At 36.1% G+C, this 25,944-nt stretch overlaps 1 protein-coding gene across 1 annotated transcript in view; it reads left to right on the top strand.

The window, feature by feature from the left end:
- NKAIN3 (sodium/potassium transporting ATPase interacting 3) overlaps positions 1 to 25,944 on the top strand; it is a gene marked incomplete at both ends in the record, with an annotated part of 672,646 nt that overhangs the window by 297,457 nt on the left and 349,245 nt on the right. The window lies entirely within an intron of this gene.

The following is a 25,944-nucleotide window of genomic DNA, read 5'->3' as shown; positions in this document are numbered from 1 at the left end:
TAATTTCTGGCAGTGGTACAAGGGGCTTCACCTACTATTCGGTCCAGACCTCACCTGCTGTGACTCCCAGTCCCACTCCATTGACCTCACGCTGAGCAGATTTGCTCTTATTAAATGTGCTCATATGCCAGAGTGGTGGTTCATGCCTATAATCCCAGAACTTGTGAGGATGAGACAAGAAGATAAGTTCAAAGCCAGTGCATAGCATAGTGACGTAGCAAGACCCTATTTGACAATAACAAACTAAACTAGGGCTGCAGGGTAGCTCAGAGGAAAAATACTCCCATGGATTCAATCCCAGCATATTCTCTCTCTCTCTCTCTCTCTCTCTCTCTCTCTCTCTCTCTCTCTCTCTCTCCTCTCTCCCTCTCTCCCTCTCTCCCTCTCTCTCCCTCTCTCTTCTCTCTCTTTCTCTCTCACACACACAAACAAAACAATACTCAACACATATAACAGAGTTTCAGACAGCTCACAATCAAGTCATATAACATGTCATCGAAAACCCATAGAACACTAATAGAACATTTGAAATCTAGCAATAAAATGAGGAGAGGGAATGATTAGGCACCTTGAAAAGAGTTATGAGACTCTAGGAAAAAGCTTGAACCTAAAATGTGACTTAAACAAAATACTCATTTCCTAGTTCCATCTTGAAGTCTCCAAATTATTAACAGTTTGTTGCAATAAATATATTTCACACATAACTTTTTTTTTACTATATTGGAACTTTATAGTCTCACATCCCAATGTGGATCATGTTGAAAATGGCTTAAAGTCACACAGTACTTGGTGGATCCCCACTTCCCCCTTTTCCCCCCTCCCAATACTGAGTGTCCAGGTTAACAATGTCATACTCATATGTATACATATATTCGAATGTAGCTTTTTCATTAATTAACCTCAGCCTTCTTCCTCCCATAACCTTCATTTCTGGTTTTGCTGAGGTTTCACCTCTATTGTCCGGTATCCTAATACTCCTTAGCTTGAGCATATTAGAAAAAAGATATGTCCCTTCTCTTTCTGTGCTTGGCTAATCTACTTAACATAATGTTCTCCAGATCTTTCCATCTTCTTGCGATTGACATGATTTTGTTCTTCTTTATTGATGAGCAGAATTCCATTGTATGTATTTTTCATAATTTTTCAATCCACTCATCTGTTTATAGAGACAATGGCATTCTTCTTAGACCTAAAAAAATCAGTCATGAATTTCATATGGATAAAGAAAAAACCCAAAATAGCCAAAGCAATTCTCAGCAATAAGAACCATGCAGAAGGCATCACGAACTCTGACTTCAAATTATACTAAAAGTAATGGCAGTTAAAACAGCATGGTATTGGCACAATAATAGGCACAGAGACCAATGGAAAAGAATAGACCATTGGAACAGAATAGAAGATACAGAAATGAACCCACACACTTATAGTCATTTGATTGTTGGCAAAGGGGCCAAATTCATATGCTGGAGAAAAGTCAGCCTTTTCAACAAATGGTGCTAGGAGAACTGGCAATTCATTCGTAGAAAGATGGAACTAAATCCTTACCTCTCACCATGCACAGGAATCAACTCAAGATGGATCAAAGACCTGGAAATCAGACCAGAGACTGTGAAGCTATTAGAGCAGGGCATAGGTTCAACACTCCAACATATAGGCACAGGTAGTAATTTTCTCAACAAGACCTCCACAGTGCAGGAAATTAAAACAAGAATTAACAAGTTTGATGACATCAAACTAAAAAGTTTCTGTTCATCAAATAAAAGCATCAAAAATCTAAAGAGAAAGCCTACAGAATGGGAGATCTTTACCAGCTACCACTCTGATAGAGAGCTAATATCCAAAATACACAAAGAGGTAGATCTAGTGTGGGGGATTCAAACAACCCAATCAAGAAATGGGCAAATGAACTGAATAGACACTTCACAAAAGAAGAGATACAAAGGGCTAATAGATACATGAAAAGATGTTCTACATCATTGGCCATCAGGGAGATGCAAATCAAAACTACACTGAGATTGTATCTAACCCCAGTCAGAGTGGCAAGCATAAAGAAATAAATAACAGCAAATGCTGGCGAGGATGTAGGGAAAGAGGAACTCTTTTACACTGTTGGTGGGAATGCAAACTAGTTCAGCCTCTATGGAGATCTGTGTGGAGATTCCTAAGAAAGGTGGGAATATATCCACCATATGATCCAGCTATACCACTCCTGGGTATCTTTCCAAAGGGGTTGAATTCAGAGAACTACAGCAACATATGCATACCTATGTTCATAGCAGCACAATTCATAATAGACAAAATATGGAACCAACCCAGATCTCCATCAACAGATGAATGGATAGCAAAACTTTGGGAAATACACACAATGGAATTCTATTCAGCCATAAAGAAGAACAAAATTATATCATTTGCAAGAGGATGGGAAGCCCTGGTAAACATTATGTTAAGTGAGATCAGCCAAGCACAGAAGGAGAAGGTACATATGTTTCCCCTAATATGCCCAAACTAGGAAACACAGAGGATACCAGTGGGACTCCAGATAATGGAGGGGAAATATCAGCAAAGTTTGAATGGAAAGATAGGAGAGGAGGAAGGCTGATCTTGATTAATGAGGGTCTACATCTGAATATGTGTAAAATTATGAATATGATATGGTTAACCTGGACCACCATTGGTGGGAGGGGGGAAGAAAAAATGGGGGCGGGGGAGAGGGCACCAAATATAGTTTAAATGTATACCATTTATGTTCAATGAAAAATTTTGTTTAAAAAAATAAATAAAAATAAAAAATACACAAAGAGCTAAAAAAAAATCTACAGTAGCAAAACAAACAACCCAATTAAGACATGGGCAACTGAATTGAATACACACTTGACAAAAGAAGAGATCCTTATGGCCACTAGATATATGAAAAAATATTCAACATCTTTAGCCATCAGGGAGATGAAAATCAAAACTACACTGAGATTCCATGTAACCCCAATCAGAGTGGCAAGCATAAATAAATCAAATAACAACAAATGCTGGCGAGAATGTGAGGAAAGATGAACTCTTTTACACTGTTGGTAGGAATGCAAACTAGTTCAGCCGCTATGGAGATCAGTGTGGAGATTTCCTGGAAAACTGGGAACGGATCCACCATATGATCAGGCTATACCACTCCTGGGTATCTTTCCAAAGGGACTGAAATTAGAGAACTACAGTACATATGCATACCTAAGTTCATAGCAGCACAATTTGCAATAGCCAAAATATGGGACCAACCTAGGTCTCCATCACACATAATTTTAAAATGGGTTGGTAACTCATAACTCAAACTCCAATAACTTTTTTTTTTCTAGTCAAGACCTAATTTTTGTCAATAGAAACATGCATCCACTCAGTGTCATATTTGGCAGCCACTTTGAATATGATAACAAGGGTTATACTTTGTTATATACTTTGTTTTTAAGGAAAGGATAGAGAAATATGAAAATGTAATTGTTAAAACTGTTAACTAAAGACAGATGCATGTTAAAAATGAAAGAAAATGTTTAGGGTAGTAGAATCAATGTTGATTTTTTTCTTTCTTATTTATTTCTAGAAATGTGTTTAATATGATCTTACTGTTTTCTTTCATCTAATGTAAAATCTTGTTTTTATGTTATTGTTGTACTATAATCTCACATCTTAATATAGCTCATAGTGATAGTGGGATACATGCACACAGCACTTGGTGAGCTTTTCCCTGGCTCCCTCCCCACTTTCCCCTTCTCCACACAAGATAGAAAACACTTCCACTAACATCAAGTACATATGTGAGAATACCCATGTCAAACTCCAATTGCTTTTAAAAATTGTGTCTTCATCCTTTGACCTTAAGAATCATTATCTTGGGAAACTATGTGAATTCAGGAAAGAAGATGATGATATTCATTGATGCTGTTGTTGTTTGAGGAGGATTAGAGGAATAACATTTAAAATAACATAAAACCTTCATTATCATCCTCTGCAATAAATTCCCTTCATATGTAAGGAGTTATAAATAACACTGTATTCTATTTTTTTCCTACTTTTCATTACCTGGATTTGCATTTTTGCTCAAATCCCATCTATCATTCTCTAAGAGCAGTCTGATCTCTTTGAAAAGAGGGCCAAACTCCAGGATCCCCGGTTTGTGGGTTGGTCATATGTTTTTACTCTTTCTGCCACATCAGCTTTCCTCACCAAAGTGTAGTTCCAAGGATCAGAGTCAGGAGCTTGAGGCAAAAAAATAAATAAATAAATAAAAAATGCCTGAACCTAAAAAAAAAAATGAATGCTACTTTTATGGAACTCAATAGCAAATACTCCTGATCACCTCTCTAGGTCACCAAAGCCTAGTTGGTACCTCATGTATTTTTAGTAAGTTGTAGTATTTTGTAGTAGTTTTATTAGATGATTATAGATGTTAAATCTTTGTTGTTTTCATTTCTTTCTATCTGTAGTCAACACACTACACTCTATTGAGTCTTATCCTGACACGTCTCATGGGTCAGTAGTAACTTAGTTATGCATCCTGAAAGCATTGCATGAATTCCACCTGTCTCATTAGTGATTCCCTTTATTCCTAGTTTAAGACTTAGATTAGTTGTGCCTTCCCTATACTTCCTGCCAATTCATGTGTGCTCTCTCTCTCCCTCCCCCCTCTGTCTTTCCCTTCCTCTCATTAAATTGCAGCACTCTCACAGTGCATTATAAGGATCTAGTCACATATCACTTTTCCCAAGCAGATTGGGCTTTTAAAGAGCAAGGTCATAATTTCTTTTGTATTGTAAACCCACTGTCTTATGGCTTGTAGATTTTTTTCTGTGTAAAGAAAACAAGGAACAGACCAACTGAACAACCCACAATGTAGTTTAAATGCAGCGACATAGAAAGCATTTGAAGTAAACAACTGGCCAGCAGCTATTTCTGCCAACACCCTGCTCAGGTGATGCCTGATCTGATTGGGGATGAACAGCTGGATTTAAGGGAAATCACCACCCTCTGCTCTGTTGAGTAGCAGTAACACCACCTATCCTTCTGTCATGGATGCTGGCTCACAGCTGCACAAAATCACCCTTTGTCCTGGGGAAAGGGAAATCTGTATCAGGCCCATGTGACCAGCTTCCTGACAAGTGTTACTGCTCCTCACTGTTCCCCTCAGGTGACTGTAATGAAGTAGAGACTTAATGCACCTCACCTCAGCACATCTGGAGAAATGCGTTTCCACTCAGACTCTCCTTGGGAGTCATGAAAGATGGCTTTTTTCACTGACCTGTTAAAGCTCCTGATCTGATGCTTTCTTTCTTGAACAGGGCTCAATTTAACCATGGCCTCTCTTAAACTGCTGTTAGTCAGTGCTGTCCACGAGGAAGGAGACAGTCATCTAGTATGTTCTGTGTCATCACACCAATCAAGACTGTTATCTGAAGGTTATGGAAATCCTCCTGGCACCAAGTTAGAGGATATCCAGACCTTGCAGGGAAACAAAGCCACTCATCTGTGCCAAGGCTAAGGCTGTGATGTGCTTCCACAAAGCATCCCCAGCTCAGCCCCCAGTCTGAGGCTTTGCACCTTCATGATCTAATCCAAACGATGACAACTATATTTGCACTGAAGCCCCACAGAGAGAAAACGGCATTACGGTGAATGTGTGCTTTGCAAGCTGGAGCATAATAAACATGATGCTATAATTATCATGTTTTCATAGAGCTGGGTAGCTAATCTCTTTATGAGTTAGTGGCCCTGGTAGACAGGTTCAACATTTTGCATTTGTTCTGTGATGATACATGGTCATGCGTTATGTTTGTTGGTGTCAGCATTTTGGAAATATCTAGATGAGCAACACACTGGAGCTATTTTTGTTTGTCAGTCTGATTAGAAGTTAGCATTGTTGAAATCATTTTGTGATCCATCTCTGTCTTGCAGTTCCACTTTGTGAGAAAGCTTTTTAATGTAACCTGTGACAATGGAATATTTCCTTGGCAGCTTCTGATTTTTTTTTTCATTCTAGATTACGTTTACAAATTGATCTAGGTAGTGAGATTTGAAGGGATAGGAATAAACAATTCTACTCCATGTTCCATATCATTTGTTGGCTTGGTACTTTACATTTCAAGATTAGTGAGTCAATATTTTGGATTTAGAAGATGTCACCTACTAGAATATTTGTTTATTCATTCATGCAACAAATCTTTAAGTGTTATGTCGGTCAGCTTTCTGTCACTGTAACAAAACACTCAAAAGAATTGCCTTAAGGGAGGAAACATTTTTTTTTTGGCTCACAGTGTCAGAAGTTTAAGTCTTTTATTGGCCCACTGTTTTGGGAACTTTGGCAAAGCAGCACATCCTGGTGGGGAGTAGTTGGCAAAATGCTCACCCATCGCAGCCAAAAAAGCAAAGAAAGAGAGAATGGGGCTGGGATGCCTTTCAAGGCCATGTCCCCAGTGACCTAAAGTCCTTCAACTAGGCCCCGCCTCCTAAAGCGTCATGACCTCCAAGTAGCACCAGAGCCTGGCTACACAGCCTTCAGCATATGGAGGTTTTTGGGGGGTCATTTAAAATCCAAACCATACCAAATGTCTAACATGTGCAAATTGCACTTCTATGCACTCAGATATAACAGTTAGCTAAACAAAAATTTCTGGATTCATAAGGACAAGGATCATATCAAATATATGCACACAATATGTAATTTTGAAATCAAGAAGAATCACATAGAAATTCCATGACTATTATCTAGAATATACTCACCACTTTGAAAGCAAATTCTTGATCATTGACTATACAAAACATTTAAATTTGTGGTTCATATTGTGTTAATACACATGGGGATTATGTCTGGGCTTTCTATAAAGTCTTTTCAGAGCCAGATACTTTGGTGTATGTCTTTAATCCCAGGACTTTGGGAGACTGAGATTGGTAGATTGCAAATTCAAGAATATCCTCAACAACTTATGAGGCTCCCAGAAAGTTAGTGAGGCCCCAGTTCCAAATAAAAATATACAAGAAAACTGTGGCTGTAGCTCCGAGGTAGAGTGTCTCTAGGTACAATCCCCAGTATCACACAAAAAAAGTCTTTTCAGAATGGAGAATTATGGATAACAAAATTGCAGTCATAGTTCTTATGTGGTTGGTCCTGAAAGATAGCCCGTGGATTAGAATTGGTAATTGGATGGCAGTGGAGAATGTAGGACCCTCAAAGGGCACTCCACATCCCCAGGCCATAATCATCCCCAGTTTCAAGCAAATCATCACCAAGAAAGTTTTATGAAGATGAGGAGTTATCTGACCTTTACCAAGCCACTAAGTTTTCTGTCTCTTTATTCTCTGGCAATTTTCCTGCTTTGCATATGGCAACTTTATTAAGCAACATGGTCATCAAATGAAAGTTCTTGCCCTGAAAAGCCTGGTTCTAGCACAGCATTACAGTGAATACATCTGAGATGCCTTCGTCTGAGTTAAACTGTGCCCACCTGTAGGAAGAGTTGTTTAACTATAACCAAGGCCTGAAGAAATAGACAACTGGGACCTGCATGTCGAACAGCAACCCCTCTGGACAGGCTCTGTAGTGACATTTTCTCCTGCTGAACCATAAAATCATATTCATTTATATTTTGTTAGTTAAAAATGATGAAACTTTGATCATGAATAAATGTATTTCACCCCCCAAACCAAAGAAAGGATGAGCCTCACATAAACTGTAGAAGTCATTGGAAGCCGCTTGTCGTTGAACTGTTCTCATACTTCAATAAGCATGGGAATTACCTGGGAAGTACCTTCTGAGAACAGGGTGTTTTCTCACCTCCAGCCCCCCTCTGTTCATTGTGGAGCCCTGTTCCCAACATAATATTTGCATTTGTTGATGCTACTGTTCCTGGGCCACATTTCAAATCCACTAGTCCAACAGATATCTCTTCTTCACAAGGCTGTCCCTCTTTGTCTGGGAATCACATCTTTCTTCATTGTAAAATATAATGGCATTATGTTTATTGTTTTGTCTTCTCTGTGTAGTTTCTGACTTTGTGAAAGTGTCACACACTGGTCCCAAAGGAAGTGTTCGTAATCAGCTTCCTGTGAAACACAGCTAGACAAATAACACTCTACCCATTGCAGATGCATAATTGGAATTCAAATTGATTTGTGTGCATGCTTTGTTTATGAGTGGAATTATTTATAAAACTTGGAATTGAACTGTCTTTATGGAGACATTACTACCATTCAGTTCAACACTAAATGATTCTTCTTTGCATCCAAAATTGGAAGAGCTAACAGATGAACACTGAGTTGAATTCATACACTGTCTTATCAAAGTACTGGAGACATATGTCACAGTCCACATGCTGCTTCAGTTATATGCATATGCATGTCACACATGCTATATATGCTTATAAAAATTAAAAAGCAGACACATATATGAACCTTTAGTGTTATGTTTTCATATACATTATGTGTATGCATGCTTAAATTCCTTTGAATATAAAATTTAAAATTTCAAAATAATGACCTTAAGTATTTTGAGAGATTACTCTAAATGGAGCCATTTTAAATAGGAACAAATATTTTATTGTATTTTAAGACAAAAATTTACTCCTAGCAAATCCATTATAATAATACCTTTAGAACATAATGCTTGCAAACTCCCATGAGAAGTATAGCTAAAGAAAAGGAGGATAAAAAGGTCCTTTCTTATTAGCTTGAAAAATACATATTTTAAAGAGGTTCACAGATAGAACAATTACACAATAGTTATTCTGTTTATACTAGGTATTAATTTACTTCTGATGTTAATATATGCCCTTGTTTTCAAGGGTGAACTAACCTGGTCAATAGTATTTATTAAATGCTATTTGCGTTTAGTATAGTCTCTATGGAAATTAAGTGAGGGGGCCAGTAGAACAGCAAAATGCTTCCTAGATGTCCTGGGTGATAGATCTAGGGACACATAAAGGGAGACCCTGAAAAATCATGATACAATGACACATAGGAATGAGTTCTATAACCAGGAGAGGTCTCTGGAAGAACCTATAAAATGTGCTTGAAACATTCTCTATCTTTTCTTGTCTCTTGAATAAAATCTGTTGTATCAAACAAAGCAGAGTTCAGACAGGTTTCTTGCCTGTATTCTATTAAATTATATGGCAATCTTGCTAAGAGACCTCTGTTTACTTTCCCCAGTCTCAAAGACATTTTTGTGTATAGTCCTAATGATGCTTAGCCTACCTTTCAGGAATATACCAGACACTCCTGATAGAAAGATTGTAAACGTGGATTTCTTCAGTATCACTGATAGCCTCTACCTCCCATTAGGAGAATGAGGATGCAAAAGACAGCCACAGTTATAAAAAATGAGGACCCCCCTCGCCATATGAGGAGCAAGGACACGCACACATGCACCAGACTCGAATGGTGGATCTTTGCATAAAGTACTACAGCATTTCAGGAAAAAGAAGAGAGAGCCAGTTACTTTAGGCTTTACTTTGGAATAAATTCTCAGTAGGAGCATATTTTGAGTAAGGACAAAATGCTAATATATACTGGCAATTAGATTTAGTAAGAACTCATTGTGTAATGGTCATTGCTTAACTCCAGAATTTCTATATGGCTAGGACTGAGGGATAGCAGTGCAGTTAGAAGGAAGAACTAAGAAGTCCATTTTGAAGCTGTTTGCTAAATAAAGATATCCTTAAGGTTTAGAAGATGCCTTTGTTTTTATTGTGTGTAGTGCTTTTATAATTAAGGATTCTTTGCAATGCCTGAGAGAGGAAACATATGTTAGTTATTGGGATTTGAAGTATTTCACCCTTGCTGCTGCCATTGTTGAAAAGTAACCCATGTCTTTTAAAAGTGCCATAGTGACAAGTTGGTTTTCATAAGGAACAAATTCTTCTCCAGTCTTACTGCCCAGGCACATTCTTCTTTTCTTAGTTTTATTCCCAGCCTCTTCTCCCTAATTTCATCTGATTATATTTAGTGATATTTTAATTTACTTCTCTTTTCTGTCTTTATAATGTGCACCTGAAAATTCTCAACCAATAATTTTTTTGAGTATTAGTGTAAAGTTGCACAAAGACCAATTACAAATTCCTTAGGAATCTCAAGAAATAAACACTATTTGAAAGCACTTGAGAGCCTCCTCACATGCAGAGTGAAGCTGGGAACCTTGAAAGTCGACATTGATCAGATGGCTCTTGAAACACGCTCCGGCTTAGAACCTTGTACAGGATCATTTTTACTTTTCAACACAAGTTCAGAGAAGCCAAGTTCCATGACAATGCTGTCATCTGTGTCTGGCCTCACAGCAGTGGCAACTGTGATAATAGTACAATCTCCCCGGAGCCCGGGGGCTTGGGCAGCAGCTGCTTCCCCTGGGAGAAAGCAGGTGTCTGAGTGCAGAGAAGGAGCAGGAAAGCAGAATCCTAAGGAGCTTCTGAAAAGTGTAGGTCTGGTTGATCTCTGCACATGTGCTTTGGGAAAATAAGCTTATTACAAAATAACTTTATGCTTTTATTTAATTTTTTTCTACAAAATACATCTTTAAAAAACAGAGTTCCAAAAGAAGGTAGATTTAAAGTGTTTATTATCATATGATTCATATTATTTCACATTCATTACCTGTTACCAGTCATAAATGTAATTATTTTTGGATTTCATGTGATAAGAGGATTTTCCACTAGTGACACATTTCAGGTATTCTATATCACTAAATATAATCTCTGATGTTATAGTCTGTCTCAATTGAAATTATTGTTGATTTGTCTTTTGCCTCATCAATATCTTTCTCTATAGCATCTTTTCTATGAGAGTTTTTCCTTCTGCTTTGAATCTTAGAAGATCTCTATTTCAATAATTTTGAGAAATTGAACTAATGCAAGTTCATTTAAGCAGGCAACAAAATACACAACAGCATTCTCCTTCCACAGTGACACTTTCCCTTCTCTCATTGTCCTGTATACTGTCTTACACATTAAATATTAGTCTGCTTGTTGTTCTTTTAGTACTATCCTCTAAGCACTCAGAACAGTGCCCAGTTCATGACAGATATTAAGTGAATGCTTGGCAAATTAATAAATTATAATATTGGCCTTCTTACATTGGCTCTGAAACTGTTTGAAATGTTCATCTATTCATCAATATTTTAGGGAGTTTCTGGAGGGCTGAACCTTGGAGCTACACCCCCAGCACTGTTTCATTTTTTTTTATTTTGAAGTAGGGTCTTAATAAGTTGCAGAGAATCTCACTTCGTTGCTGAGGCTGGCCTTGGATCTGTAATCCTGTCTTGACCTCTGAAGCACTGAGATTATGGGTCATGTACTACTACATCCAGCTCATCAGTTCCTTTTAAACATCAATTTTCACCTGGCATGGTGTCACACACTTGTAATCCAGCATTGAGGAGGTGGAGATCACAGGACTGCGGTTCGTGAACAGCTTCAGCTATTCAGCGAGGCCCTTCGCAACTCAGTGAGATCCTAGTTCAAAAATAAAAGACTAAAAAGTAGGCTGAGGGTGTAGCTCAAAGGTAGAATGCCCCTGGGTTCCATCTACAGTACCGCAAAAAAAAAATAAATAAATAAAAATAAAAACATAAAAAACATCAACTTTCAAATATAAGACAATGATGAATAAATTTCTGGAAAGATAATTCAGTGGGAATAGTTGAATTATTAAGGGCAAAGTCATAGGAACCACAAAATGTGATTTAAAAAACAAAGGAGGGAAGTAAAAATCTAGCTGGACTATCTAGACGGTTAACTGAAAACTGGAAGAAACAAATGTAGGAGTTGAAGTTGGTCAGTTGTGTACTCTTTCTACACATCACTAAAATTAAAAGTACAACATGTGCAGAATTGAAAACACTCTACAGTTGTTTTCCTGACCAATGACACAAAGATGTTCACAACCTGGGTGAATTTTGTCCACTTCTTTCCTAAGTAAACATTCTGAAATGTGCTGTGTGTTCCCAATCACATTCAAGACAAAAAGTAATAAATAAATGGTCTGTACCATGCTTTATTTTGTGTTATTAATACTCTTGGAGACTGTTATGGACTGTTACAGAATTTTATTATTCTTACTTTGTATATAAGTTCTGTGATTTAATATAGTTTAATCATCAACTGGGCCGGGCGTGGTGGCACCCGCTTGTAATCTCCAGGCTTGGGAGGCAGAGACAGGAGGATCGAGTAGGTTTGAAGCCAGTCTCACTGGCTTAAGAGACCCTGTTTCCAAATTAAATATATATATATAGTCTGGGAGTGTAGCCCAGAGGCAGAAGGGTTCCATCCCCAGTACCACCAAAAGAAAAAATCAACTGGTTTGGCAAAAATAAACAAATATTAAGCCGAGTTTGGTGGCACACATCCCAACATTTGAGAAGCTAAGACAACTACTCAGCCTTCTGAAACTTAGTGAGGCTCTGTTTCAAAATAAAGAATAAAAATAGGGCAGGGGATTTGACTCAGAAGTCAAATGCCCCTGGGTTCCATCCTCAGACCCCCCCGCCACACACACATACACACACAAAAAAATATTAGCCTCTCTCTAGTCCCTTATTCCTAATTCCTGCTCTCAAAAGAAATTAAATTATAACTCTTCCAGTTGTTTCTCTTGTCAGTTACCTCCAAATCACAAATTAAGATACTTTTTATTTTATTTTTTAATTTGTATAATTAGCTACTAAATTTCTACCACAAAAGGAGGGCATTTAACATTTTGCATTATTCTCCATCTGTCTCAATCCTATTCAACTAAAATTAACTTTCATTACATATTCCCTAGTATACATAAATCATAATTTTTGATAGATCAACATTCCATGTTCCTGTGATAATATATGCACTCTTCATGTCTCAGAACCCCTGGACTGGGCATTCTATGTGCCTGCACTCCTTCGTAAACCCAAAGACCCAAAGACCTTTCTCTACCTTCATTTTGAGTGTGTTTATTTTTTATTTTATTATTTTTAACTTTCTCTTGGCAGAAGAGAAAGATAAGTTTCTCTTGTTGAGACTTCTTATATACACACAAGTCTATATACACTCAATAAAAATATGCAATATATATTTAGATAATTTGTTTCCTCTTTATTACATCAGAGCAGTTATCCAGTAGACTTTGGAAAAATTGAGTAAAAGAAGTACTTTTTATTTTATTCCAAAATTCATTAGAAATTCAGTTTAAAAAAAATGTAAAATTCTGGGTTCAAAATTGTTTTTCTTTTGAATTTTGAAGATGTTATTTCATTTATCCCTAGCTTCCAGTTCTGCATTAAAAGGTCAATGCCATTCTGATTCCAAATCATTTGTATAAAATCTTTCCCTGGAAGAAAAAAATAGCAGAATTAACTTTATTTTTTTCTGGTAGTCAAAAAGGTGTGGCTACAAATTGTGTTCTAAATATCAAAATGACATAGTTTGGGGAAAGAGGTAACTTTCAGCCATTTTCTTTGGGTGCTTAGTTTAAGACAGAATCTTTCATCTGAAAACTTTTGTTCTTAAGCTTTTTATGAATCTAACTGTGCACTGGCATTTAAAAACGATGGAGAAAGGAAGCATTTCATATAATATTATGTCCATACACTAAGGTTTCTCTACCAGTCTCACTAACATGTGCATATTACTTATGTAATATTTAAAGCACAGGTGACAAGGCACAGCGTGTACCTATGTGCTCGCAAGGGGGGGATGAGGAAGAACTCTCAACATGATAAATGTCACTCATGTTTTCTATTACCCCAATCACTCTGGCTCTTCTATTTATTTTCACTACATACACACACACCTAAACAGTGTATAGCATTTTGTATGTTGCTAAACATACAAGATTTTTCCTCTCAACTTTTTCCAGTGTACTTTTATCAGGCTATTTTATCTTCTTTGACAATAGAAGCAAAATTGAAATGTTAAATTAAAGATGCCATAATTTTGCAATAATATTAATAATATATTTACTATTAAAATTTAAAACAACACAATCTTACTATTCAGATGTAACCATTTTAAAACCTCGTATGTATAAATTTTAAGCTCTTTTTACTTTTAATTACAAAGGTAATTAAATCTAATTTTTAAAATACAGATAGCACATTTTTGTAGCATAAATGCAAAGATTCCATCTTAACCCTGTTATTCCCTAACTCTCTCCAAAGTATAAATCCTTTAATGTTTCTTTTACATTTTCTCAGGCCTCTTTATATGCAATATTCACAAAAAGTACATATTTCCCGAAATCCAAAGATACACTGTATATGAAACACTCATACATAACTGGATATAAACACCAAATTTTAATATTTATTGCATAAATAAAATTAAAACACACATCTTATTTCACAACTTGCTTCTTAAGTGTGGTCATTAAAAATGAGAACATTTTCTAATTTAGAAGATATAAATCTATCTCATTATTTCAGATAACTACATTAAATCAATGTGCAATAATGTACATAAAAATTCATCAGTTGGCAAACCCAGCATTTCCTGTTTTTATCACCATATAAAGCACTGCGATGTATATTTTTGTACACAAATCAATTTGCATATGTATGCAAAATGTCTTTTTAGTCAAATAGATTCCTAAAAGTAGAATTAGTCAATCAAGAGATCTATGAATATTTAATGTTAATGGAAGACTCGGTTGCTTTCCAGAAGGGCAGCCTAAGTTACAACCAAAAATACATAAACATGCCTGTTTCTTTACACCTTTATCAATACTGAATATTCTCAAACTTCAAATGTTTTGCCAATCTGAGCAGTAAAAGAATGTAATTTCTCATTTCAATATATATTTCCTTGAGTTTGAGCATTCATAAAGACTTGATCTTTTTCAGACAGGCTGAATGCTACCAGTTGTCTGACATTCTGCCCAGTAGGTGAAAAGATGCATTTCCCAGCAAGAATTTCTTCTGAGACCTTGCCTATTCCTACCTCTGTCTGTAGTAAACCTACTTTGTGGTTTTTGTGTGTTTATATCAAAATCCATGGATAAGATTTAAGAGGCTTTCACAAATTGTTCCTACTGCAAACCAGTTCATGATCTGGGCGTGATAGTTGGAATGGAAATAGATGAAAAGCTGATGTAATAACCTGGCCATCTAAAAAAGCAGAAATTAGTTTTGGAGTTGCTGTGGCTCTCAGATTTTCTCACATTTTCTGATCTCAGGGGCACATTACAAGATACTGAAGTGGTGGGGAGGGCTGGCATGTTGGAACCTATATTCAAAACTGCAAGCACTCTGGATTTCTAAATCACAAGGCACCCATGGGCACCCACTGCACTTCAAGGTCCAGTTTTGTAAGTGATTATTTCTCCCAGATCATTTCATTGGTCTATTGCTTGTGTTGTGCTTTTGTGAATTACACTCATTTGATGTCTCCATCATTATCACCGTATGGCTTTGGAAAGAGCATGCCGTGAGTATGAACCAGACACTCTTTCTACCAGAAGTCTTTGGACTGATGCCTGTGGGTGAAGCATTCTATATAATCTCATTTCTATTTAAGCATAAGCTTTAAAAACATTGCGAAGAGGGGAACAGAGAACATGATTGTGAATGTCTAGTGATTGCTATACATTTAGCATGCCATCCCTGAGTTTCTAACAGAGGATGCCAGAGACCCAGCCCAGCTTTCAGTATTGAAGGATGGGATCTGTGCCAATGTAGCATATGGTTTTATGTGAACAATGAATATTCTATTATTGAATGTGTCATGCCAGGAAGGAAAGTGGATTTGTGGAGACCTAGTGCAGCTGAGCCTACACCAGAGAGAATCTTTTTCATTACTGGTGTCCATGGTCTGAAGATGGATTGAGAAACTTGCTGGAGGTGCACACAAAGATGCGGTTGTTAATGAGTCACAACCGTGTCCAAAAAGGCCTCAGAAAGTATCAACATCAAATACATTTTAATGACTTGATAGTGTCCCTAATGACTTTCCTTTTGTCTGAGCTGCCAGCTGAAGTAGCATAGTGATTTCATCCCTCTCTTAAAAACATCTTCATCTTTTGTACTTCCTTGAGACATTAACTGAATTCCATACCTTCTTTCCAGACTCTGTGCATTCAGATTTCATTTGTATCTTTGAGAAAAAAACAAAAGTAACTAAAAGAACACTTGTTCAAGATGGATTATTATCAATTAGTTAAAATAATGCTCTGAGCTTATAGTGGCTTTAGTTTACTTTCAGGGGATCCTCATTTATATTTTTCTGATCAAAACGGGAGATTAGAAACTAATAGTAACCTAGTGGTGACAATGATAAAAATCTATATTCCGAGAATTTTGTGTTTTCAAAAAGTTCTACACCCTTAATCAGCTTTTAAATACTAAAATTTTAGGCCATTATTTAAAACAGCCCCTGGCCACCAGCTCTGTACTGGTGGGGGCACATGACAGATTTCTTCCTTTTGTTGCCAGCAAACCAACTCAAAGCTATGGATTGGTGGTTACTGGGCTTCAGGCTGCCAAGAGAGAGCTGGTTAACTGCTCCCATGATTATATTGATTGGCACAAACGTGACAGGCAATAGAGATGAGGGTGTCCTTAGGGCACTGCTTCTCAAATATGAATGCAAATCCAGTCACCAGGGAATTGAGTTAAAGAGCATATTCTGATTTGTAGTTTTCAGTGGGATCCCGAATTCTGTTCCTCACAAGCTCCCAGGTGGTACTGATGCTGCTATTGCTGGTCCATGACCTGCCACGTGAATACACAAAACCTTTTTTTAAATCTTCTCTTTACAGCTAGCGATATACACACAACCTGTGTTGGCTGGTGCCCTTCAGCATTGATTTTCTCATCAGACCTGTCTACAATATGCCCTCTTAGCCTCTCACCTGCACACAAATAAAAGAGAGTCAATTGCTATGATGACATAAAGAAGATTAATGTATTTTTCTGAAAATGTTTTATGCTTTATGACTTCACAAAGTAAACTAACATTGAACTTTAGTAAAGGAACTGAAAATATTCATTATTTTAATGTTTAAACCATATTTCACATTTTCCAAACTATGAATAAAATACTTTGAACATTTGTTAAGAGTGGTAGTGTTGACAAATAGTAGCTAATAAAGGTTTACAGCTTTAAATCTCTTTCATATTAGTACTCACCAAGGGTTTCTATCCTCTTAGCTCCATGGTTTCCCCTATGTGTATAGTCACCAAACTGCTCTGCATACAGCTCTGAAACTATTCTGTCTCTGTCCAAGAACCAAACAGCATACCTGGTGCCTGCAAGTGCTCAAAGAATGTTAAGGGGAAAAGAAAGCTTAATATATAATAAATAAAGTAAGTTAAGACATGTCCACTCTGTGGGATAAAATGTACTTCAGGAAATAGTAATTGTGAAAATTGCAACAATTTTGAAATTTCATATTATGTTAAGTGAAAAGGAGCTGGAGGTAATAATGCAAAAAACAAGAACAGAGGAAAATGAAAACATTAGGCTAGTCGAGGAATAGAGTTGAAAGACTCAACTTCTCAAAGTTATTCATTTTCTATATCAGAATTGTGAATTAATTATATCTGAGACAGAATTTGCAATGGGTAATATTTTGCTATCAGCAGGGGTCATTCGTGCATCCCTCTATGTGCTTACTGCAAAACCCATTCTACCAAAGACTCTCTTCAGATAAACTGAAGACAGATTTTTTAAAGCATCTAATTAACTTTGACTGAGTATATTTTCATAGATTATATTTTTGCTTTCATTTTACCTATAAACTCTGAACTATTCCTAAACCTTGATTAAATTCAAAGGACTCTTAAAAATGAGCTCCTGTTCTGTTCATTTTCTTTTTTTCCTCATCACATACTCAGAAAAATGAATAATAGGATATCAGGTATTCATTTTTTCTAATGGAGAGTAGCAAAACTCTAACATCTTTACATCAAATTGTTTCCTATATTCCTTCTTCTTTGGTTTCTGTGCTATTTAATTAGATTATTTTTCTAGTGTAATATTGCTTAGCTGTAAAAAAATCTAGCCTCGGTAACATGGATGCACTTTCGTCTTTCCGTTTGCAATCAATAAATCTGAAAAGATTATCATGTAAAACCAGAACTAGCTATAGTACCACTTTAAATTTTGCACTTTTCTATGAGAAATAAAAATTTTACTTAGAAATTTAACAGGATGACTCCTGATTGAAATAGCCAGCTAATAGCAGAAGATGAATTCTCATTTCTTAGACTGGCCCGTTGACGCCATTTTCTTAATCCATATAAACATTCTTCTTATCTCTCCCATTCTTCCCCTACCAATTTCTCTATTTTCTTTATTTCTCTTTTTTATGCCTTAAATGATCTGCACTTCTAGATAAATGTACTGAAATTCATTTTTATCCAACAACTTGAGAGGCTATGTTTATATAGCCAGGCTCGTATACAAGAGAAGTGCAAAATTCACTGTAAAAAAAAAAAAGTTATGTCTGTTATACCTCTAGACCCTTAGGAGGCATTGGGAGGGCACTTTATGTGGACTTTGGGAAGGTACATTATATATGTTGGTTGAAAGACTGAACACATTAATTAGAGAATGATTGGCTACCTTACTAGTGAAGTAGAAACTAATGTTGAAAACCAACAAATTATTAGACAACGTACAATTATATTTTGCAGCTCAATGTTGACCACACTTTTGCTGGTATCTTTAATCATGTAGCTGTGTTGGTGAACAGTTCTCTTTCTCCCTTGCTTTGCTATTTGCTGTCAATATTTGAATAGCAATATTCTAAAGAAAAATATCATATTTATCAAATCTCTTTGTGGCAAAAGTAAACATTGGAGTTTTACACATATTAAAAACATGGGTGCATTTAATGCGTTCTAGTAAAATTGGAAGTGCTGCACAGGGTAGGGATTTTATAATTCTTAGAACAGTCACTTTAGTATATTTGTATAGGAGATAGGGAAGAGAGAGTATAAAAGAAAAAGAGAGTGAGTATAAAAGTGAGTATAAAAATATATAAAAATGTATTTGTCTGAAATAAGAATAATATAAATTCCTTATTTCACTTATAAAATCTGAGTGGCATCCGAGAAGCTATTTAGGATTTCTGGTTCATTCTCTGCCAGGAGGTTGCAGGGCCGGCACTGCCTCCTCTTCCTCCCCCTGGCACTACAGTATTTGTGTGGCTGATTTATGTGTCTCTCTCCTTAATGTGAGGGCAGCCAGTGGGTGAACTCCAGCCCACACTTATCCCTTAACACAAATTGAAAACTACATTTTTTTTAATGATATTGTTTGTACAAAGTCACATAGTGAATAATGGTATGAAAAAGAGAAAATTTCTACCAGGTGGTTACTCTGGAATATGAGGATCTAGTTTCTTTATCTACCTCAAAGTTGCTAGAACAGAGAGTCCTATGGGCAAAGCATGTTTGTCTTTTTGTTTTGCACTTATTTTTTTTTTTAAAGACTGACTGGTTCAGATTAAAATATAAGTGCACTTGTTCCATGATAAAGAGAAAAATCCAAGGTGTTGTAGGAATGTTTACTCTGTGCTTTAGTAATTATTTTAAAAGGGAAAAATAAAAAGAAATCCTAAAAGTTGAGATAAATCAGTATTGCATTGTTTGCATTTTTGATGGTGGAATAGAGCTCACTGCTAATTGCATAATTTTTACTCAGCTCATAAAAGTCAGAGAGGACACTAAACTATGACTTTGGAATACTTGTTTCAAGGAAGTTGGAAAATGAGTTTTTAACTTGAGTTCTATTCACAGACAATCAGGGTTTATCATTACAAAAATCAATCAGTTGCTTTGCCAGTACTTTCAGCAAGAACACTTTTATGTGCAAAATTAAGGTAGAAAATAGACAAACATTCATTTTATATATTGGTAGACAAACCTTCATATTGGAGATACTGCTATCTGTGCACATTTTACCTGATTCTCGACCTTTGGCTTGAGTCATCTCTCTCCTGGAAATACACATACTCAATTCTACGAGGGTGGAAGAGTGATCTATTTATGATCATTTTTCTTTGCAAATGCTTTTAATCAAATCTTGTGTGAAATACCAAAATAGTTAAGGACATGGTTCTTTCAACTGATTTCCTTATCCTTGATCTAGGACATAATTTCAAATATCACAGAGTTATTCATACATTTTTTTGCTCTTATTGGTGCATTATTGTATCACATCATAATGTAAATTATGTTGACAATGACATACATGCACACAGTACTTGGTGCCCCCTCCTGCCTTCCCATTACCCTTCCTCCCAGTACCAGGTACCCTACCTATTTGACAATGGTATGTTCACATGTATTCAAATAGTTAATGGTAGTATTTTCATTAATGAACCTCACTCTTCCTCCTCAGCTACCCTTCCTTCCTGGCTCCACTAAGGTTCTCCTTCATTATCTAGAGTCCCTCTTATATCCCCAATACTCTGTGTCTTCTGCATATTAGAGAAAACATATAACTCCTCTCGTTCTGTGCTTAACATAATGTTCTCCAGGGCCTTCCATCTTCTTTAAAATGACAGAAGTTTGTTCTTCTTTTATTGCTGAGTAGAATTGTGTGTTTTCCATAATTTTGTAATCTCTTCATCTGTTAATGAACACCTGGGTTCTTTCCATAGTTTGGCAATACATAATTTTTTAGAAGAGATTGATGATATCATTGACTATTTGTGGGCTATATTTACAAATCATTCTTAGTTCTGTTATTTCCTGTGTTTTACTTGCTAAGTATGGCTTCCAGTTTTTGTTTAAAATTTATTCTGATTAACTAACTAGTTATTAGGAGAAAGAGAATACTCTGCTCCAGGCATGGTGGCACATGCCTATAATCCCAGTACTTGAGAGGTTGAGACAAGAGGATAACAGGTTCAAGACCAGCTCAGCAACTTAGTGAGACACTGTTTCAAACAAATAATAAAAAAGGCTATGGATATAACTCAGAGGTAGAATGCCCCTAGACTCAATCCCCAGTACCATAAAACAGGCAAACAAAAGAGAAAAAGAAAGGAAGGAAGGAAGGAAGGAAGGAAGGAAGGAAGGAAGGAAGGAAGGACTCTGAACCTAGATTTGTATTAGAAAAATACTACCTTATGATTTTGCCAAGCCATTCTCCATTGATGGGGAGTTTAACTATTTATTTACATTAATGTCCTATCTCAATACAGCACCTCCAGACTTGTTATTTGAACCTTAGAGATAGGAGACATGCAATCCTAGGGAGCAACTCATTCATGTTTTGGTTGCTATGAAATATCACTATTTAGTGCTGAAGGAGCATCTGGTTTTTACTACATGTATCTTGAATGGCACTATGTGAAACAAATGAAAAAAGAAACATGCTATTTCTGAGCTTGATGCTGGTTCTCCTCCTTCTCTTTTGTCTGGCTTGATATGTTGATGTCGCAGTTAATGCTGTTGACAAGTATGTACACGTTTAGTTGCCAGCTAGATCTTAACTTTCACAAAAGAACTGCTGGAAAAGTTCTTGTCCTGCGATGGTTGCTGTGATAAAAGGCACCTTTAATTAAATAACCTCCTCTCCCCTCTGTGGTGGGCCCCAAAATGCTGCACTATAGCTAGTAGAAGGTGATTCTGAAAACAAAGGTGGAAATGGAAAATTGTTGGAATCGTGGCCAGCAGTAGAGGGTTACACATAGTTGGCCATACAATTGCAATCATGCTGGTAAATCAATATGTGTTGCCATGGAGAGATGGCTAAAAGAGGAAAAACAGATGGTAGTGGTTGTGGTGGAGACAAAGAAACAAAAGATCCAAATCCCCTTCCATGTAAAAGTTATATAGAACTCAGCAGTTTGGGGAAGAATGACATTGTATATATTTAGAAGCTTTAAATTGATATTTGTATCTTATGAGTGCATAAACATATTATTAAAACCTTCACATTATTCATCTACTTTTCTCAAATCTGGAGTTACCTCTTTCATATCACCTGCCAAAGCATTCACTTATTTTATGCAGCTCATGCCAACACTCATTTTATTTGTTCATTCCATATGATTTTAAGCTACATTGCCCACCAAATATTTTAATTACAAGTTTTATCAAAAATGGCTATGTTCTCATTCTCTGGGGAAGAAAAAGGAATACTGTTAGACAGATGTTTATTGTGTACTCACAATAGGTACAATGCTCTTATATTCACTGTAATTATGCTGTTTTATAAAGATTTGGGCTGACCTAGGCCCTGGATTATTCAAACCTTATATATTATGCCAAAAACACATCAAGAAATGGGCAATTAAACTAAATAGACACTTCACAAGAGAAGAAATGCAAATGACCAATAAACACATGAAAAAAAAAGTTCAACATTCTGGGAAGATATATTTCTGATGGCATGATAGAAATATTTCTCTGAATATCACTGCTGCTGCTAAAAACAACTGTAAATGTCAGATTATTAAAAGTTTTAATCAATGAAAAGTACCAATGATCAGATTCTGAATGTTCAAAAATTGCAAAAAATAAAAAAGATAAACACAAAGCTCATAAAAGGAGATATTATAGTTGTCAAGAACATGGAAACATTTAAAGATCTGTTGAGGATGAAAAGAAAATCTCTTCAGGAGAAAAACAATCACTTCTTAAGAAATCAGAAGAATTGAGAGCACTTTTAATGCTCTGGAAGTAAAATGTACTGAGTTTAAAAATGCCTAAATGTATTGGAATGAAATAAATATATTTTAAGTGAAAAAAACTCATTCAACAAATTTAAAATTAGAAACACTCTCTCTTTGGATTTCTCCAAAACTATCCTTGCCTATTACACCCTCATGAGTGGGGAATTCCCACCTCCATGGCATTTGAATGGAAGAGATCAGTTACTGCAGAGAAGTTTTCTCTTTCTAGGTTGGCCCTTGCCTAGAGAGAGAGAGGACTTTGGCATTTCTGAGTTACCATGCTTCATCTGTTGCAAATGTAGGGTAAACAAGAGAGAAGAAAAATGGGGAAATCACTGACTCTTCACTCCTTGGGTTGCTCCCTGCTCTTTCTACAATCTAACATTAAAAGTCATTCTGTGTTTGTTACATGATTTATACATCTGTATACATGATATCCAGATACCCATGATATCCATGATATGTGTGTTCTTAGCAAGAAGAAAGGTCTATTCCATCTTCCAGCAGGTGAATATCTTTTCTATTTTGTTTAATTTATTCCTATAAGGTTGTTCTTGCAGATCAAAATAATAAATTTATGAATGAGGCACAAATGTCTGTGTAAATAGTTTATAAACTACACATATAGTTTGATTAAATGTTTAATCAATGTGAAAATTAATCTAAAACTTCAGAGAAAGGCCATACTCTGCTGTATATAATCTGGATTCATCCCGATACTCACAATTATTGTTTATTTGGATTTATTTAAATATCAATAAAATTCAGGGTAAAAATATATACTTCATAGAGTTTATTAAGATTGATGAAATACCATATGCAAGGCCTTTCGCAAAGATAGTGCTGTACAAATATTAGCTCTTTTTTCTAACTTTATCAGAAACAGATGTAAATTTGTAAAAACATTAGACTTTACTTTCAAGTAGAGATTCTCTGAAATATACATTGTAGCATCATTAACATCACAAACATGTATTTCTGTAATATTAATATCACTTGGGGCTGAAGCATGAGATAGTAATTAATTATACTAGTAGCATATAAAACTATTTAAAAATTCATGTAAATGACTTTACAAATATAGATCTTGACCAGAAGCAAAGACTTGAGTGTGGCCGAGATAACTGCTCATGATGTGGACCTTATGTGTATTGGGGGAACTGCATCAAAGCTCAAAAAATTTAGTTCTTATTCAATTTCTGTCACTAGAAGAGGACCCAGAAAACAGGTGATATAATACTGTCTGCTTTATTCATCCTACTTGTGTACTTACAGTCTAAAAAACTGAAAACTGAAGCTGACTGAGCTTTACTGGTTCTTTGAGAAGCTTTCAAATGTCCGTAAAGCATCAACACAATTAAAAGAGATGGATTCACTTTGTCCTTTGAGAATCTAAAGAGCAAAGACACATCAGGTTGATGGAACAACACAAGTCACAGGTATCAGTTAAAGACACATGAAAAAAAGAAGGAAAGAAAATGCATGGTCTCACAAGACACACCTCAGTCACTGCCTCAGGCTTTCCCCAGTGTCACACACATGGACCTACTGTGCTGGTAGTTGTTTACTGCAATAGTCAGTGGTTTGCCTTTCCTAGAATATCAACAGGACTAGAATATTTCAGAAATTGCTACATAATAAACTTAGAGTAGAAAAAGCAAAGCAAAGAAAACTATCAAAAAAAATAAAATTAATACTGTTAACCTACTTTAACATCATCACCTGTTTGGGGCATAAATATCTCTTATACATTCTAATTCTTAAATCAGGATACCTTCACTAAAAAGTCTAAAAAGATTTGACATGTTCAGTATTTGTATTTTTTTGTATTGTGCTTAAAGAGGAAACATTTCATTCCATTCTCAAAGTCTCCTTAGCTCTTGTTGAAAATGTGTGCTTTAAAAGGGATTTTCTAAGGAAAGAATTCTTGCAGGTGGTCTCTATGAAAAATATAAATAAGAAAAGGCTTTTAAAGAAACATTTGGCCCATAACCTTGTCTTCTGTCTTCTCATGCTGGGTTGCCATTTATGTAACACCACCATGAGGGTCTTACATGCCAAGGCAGGTCTGTTTTGGCCGGCTGTTTGCAGCATTGTGTAGGTCACCCAGTCTAGGGTTTTGACTTCAGAGTTCTTGGATCCATTATGGCTCCACTGGAGGGCTGAAATTCAATCTTCAGCCACTGTTCTGTAACAAATTGGACTTTGGGCTTTTGCTTGAACAATTGCTTTATTCCTGATTTGAGCTGCATTTCTCGAGGTCTGTGGCTAGGATGAAGAGGACTTAGGTTGGAGGAGTTTGGTTGTAGGATAATTCCTGGCAGGGACAGAATACTTAGAATTTGATCCAAATGATCAAATGACCCTCTACAGAGATCCACCAACATTTTTGGACAAACATTATTTGATTATTCCCTTCTGCCTAGATTTTGTGCAATTTTTCTGTGTGTATTATTGAGTTAGGATATAAAAAGGAATGATAGATTTTGCACCATAGTTTTTCTGGTTTATTTTTGTTTGTTGTTTTATCCCATAGCTTGTTTTATGTTCATACCAGTGTCTTTGGTGCTACTAGAAAACAGAATTATAAAAAATCTTTCCCTTTATGAGAACCTATTGGTAAAAATAAATACTTTTCAAGTTTACTTAATTATAAAAACCTCATTTCCCATAAATAGACCCCACAGCTTGAAATTCTCTGTATTTAGTTAGGCTAAGTGGATTGATTTGAAAAAAGCAAGGACTAAAATAATCCCTGGCAATGAACAACCCCAAACTTATTTTTAATAAGTCTTTGAATTCCTTCCTGGATGTTTTGTGCCCAATTCTTGCCTGTTCTTTGAATTACTCTAATCATATTTGATTTAACTTAGAATGAAGCACATTTTGATGTGCACATCTTCACAGGAAGAGGAGAGAACTCCATGCATCGCACTGAGCTCCATGGGAAGTGTGAGGCTGCTCACTTTGAGGCTCTTTGAACCGCACAGTCCATGGGCCAACCATCCACCCTTGGATTTAATTTTCCTTAAATAAATGGATAATGGAAGCTCAGTTGGCATCTGTAATCTGATGTGATGTAAGATCTTTCGTTAGAGATTGGAATACATGAATTACAAGACTATAATTTTCTTCTCCACTTTCAGTTATTTAATAGTATTAATTTACCCTGCAAGTTCCCATTCATTGGTGAGAGTGAAGATGTATACCAAACTGAAGTGGTTCTCACAGGTTATTGTTCTTTAGACTCTAGTTGAGGACCTTTTTATTTGTTTGTTTTTGGTTTTCTTTGTTTTATTTGTGGTACTGGGGATTGAACCCATT

This window comes from Muscardinus avellanarius (genome assembly GCF_963383645.1).
Source record: "Muscardinus avellanarius genome assembly, chromosome: 4".
Taxonomy (NCBI): domain Eukaryota; kingdom Metazoa; phylum Chordata; class Mammalia; order Rodentia; family Gliridae; genus Muscardinus; species Muscardinus avellanarius.
This window is presented reverse-complemented; position numbering and strand designations above follow the sequence as displayed.